Raw genomic sequence first — 2,417 nt, forward strand, 5'->3', positions numbered from 1 at the left:
AGCTGCACGTGAACTTCATTACAGAGTGTGAAGTCAACTTTATCTTAGCAAGTTTAATTCTTTGGTCATTTTGTGGTTTTGTTGGCAGTTCCCAGACATGACACATCAAATCTCAAGGATTTCTGAAGACAAGAAAGTGTCACAATAAATCTAAAGCCGCAGTAAAAGATATTCTGGGTGTGTTATGATGAACCACTGATGTGATCAGATGTCTAACAGTACTGACATCTACTGGATTAATACCCCTTCGTCATGCTGTTGCCTGTTCGTGTGGGGATCTATCACTTACACATGATTAAAAACTGATTAAAACGGATGAGTTACAGATTAATTCTCGCGCCAAAAGTTTAGGAAGTTTTTTTTGGGAAGACTTTTTTTTTTGCATACGGTAGCTTTAACAGAGTTACACATCAACTCTTTGTATTTTTTTACGATTTGGAAATGTGCATAAATCTCTCCACGAAGACAAATAAAAATCTACTGAAGGTATGGCTCTACAGGGAGTTTGCTCCGCCCTCTGCTGGTGGATTTGCAGACATAAAAACTTCATAGACCAGACATCAGCTAGATAGAGCCAAATTGTAGAAAAAAATCATCAAACAAAAACACACTGGAAATCCTCGAGGTAAGTTCATGGGCTTTATATGCTATGTGTAATGGGCTAATGGTATATTGGTTTTTACATGGACCTCATTTCAATCTCGATATTTACATTATATATTTGCACCCACGAATCTCAATTTAGTAGTGCGGTGAAGAGATGGTCCTTAAAGTGGTGCCAGACAGACAGCGTACACCCCTACCAGAAAGGCCAAAGCAAATCAGCGATGTTGCTAGGTATATTTTCGGTTTACTAAAGAGATGACAGGTTAGTTGTGTACAGGCCCAGACTCGCGGCTGATTTTGTGTAATTAATATTTAATATTTGCTTGCATTCTCAATGTAGCCTTAAGGGATCTTTTCTGTATTATTCGATAATATAAATCATAAATCAGTTCAACCTTGACTATCGGCGCTGCTATATTCGAATCAGCTGACATGCGTTCCGTGATTTCAATCAAACAGTTCGAGACGGAACAACAGATGTGAAAGAAGGAGAGGAAACTGTAGAAGAAGCGAAGAAAGTGAAATGCTAGCACCATCACTGACCTGTTCAGGGCTGGGAAGTGCAAGTCAGTTTCGTCTGTAAATACATCATGAAAACACTTTACATTATTGTCATCATTCAGAATGCAAGTACTACAGGGACATCAATATCGATTGTAAAGTTACATTAAAAATGTAGCAGAGACGGAGAAATATTAACATGGATTTTGTTGTACAGTGAGGGAGGGAGCTAGAGACAATTAAGACAAAAATAATATGAGTAACAGGCTCACGGTCTAATAATTCAATGGATTTGACCTGTAGACTTTTCAACAAAATATATTGTACCTAATTTTGGGGATTTAGGCACTTTAAAATAGTTTAACACACTACCAGTCAAAAGTTTTTTGATCAGTAAGATTTTTAATGAAGTATCTTTTGCTCTAAGCCTTCATTTATTTGATCCAAATTACAATAAAAGAAACAAAAATATTTTTGAAATCAAAATATTTTTGGATAAAATGCTAATTTATTCCTGTGATCAAAATCCAGTCTTCAGTGTCACATGATCATTTCTGAAATCATTCCTAATTTGCTGCTTAAAAGCATTTTATTTGTATTGTATTTAAGCGGATTCGTTTTTTAGTTTTTTTTTTTTCTTCTCAGGTTTCTTTGATAAATAGTAAGTTCAAGAACAACGCCATTTATCTGAAATATAAATCTTTGTAACATTATAAAACTTCATCATCACTTTTGATCAATTTAAAAGCATCACTGCTAAATAAAAGTAATAATTTCTATAATGATCCTCTATAATCTATAATATTTTTTGTTAAATATTCTATAATAAAATATATATATATATAGTGACTCCAAACTTTTGGTATAGTCCATGGGTAATGTTACAAAAGCTTCTTATTTCAGATAAACGATGGTCTTTGGATCTTATATTCATCAAAGAATCCCTGATAAAATCTAACTGTTTTAAATATTAAGTAATATTGATAATAATAATAATAACAACAAAAATATGTTTTGAACAGTAAATGATCATGGGATCATTTTCAGAAGACTAGAGTAATGATGCTGAAATTCAGCATCATTACTTTTTAAATAACAAAGATAAATTACATTTAAATATATATTCAATCGAAAGCAGTTATTTTAAATACGTAAAAATATTTCACAATATTACTGCTCTTGCTGTCAACTTTTGGATCAAATAAATGCAGGCTTAGTGAACAGAAAGAAGTCTCCCAAAAAACATTAAAAATCTTACTGTTCAAAAATGTTTGACCAGTGAAGTATGTAATTTACTTAATGTATGTATG

Source organism: Cyprinus carpio, chromosome A21 (genome assembly GCF_018340385.1).
Source record: "Cyprinus carpio isolate SPL01 chromosome A21, ASM1834038v1, whole genome shotgun sequence".
In the NCBI taxonomy this organism is placed as follows: Eukaryota; Metazoa; Chordata; class Actinopteri; order Cypriniformes; family Cyprinidae; genus Cyprinus; species Cyprinus carpio.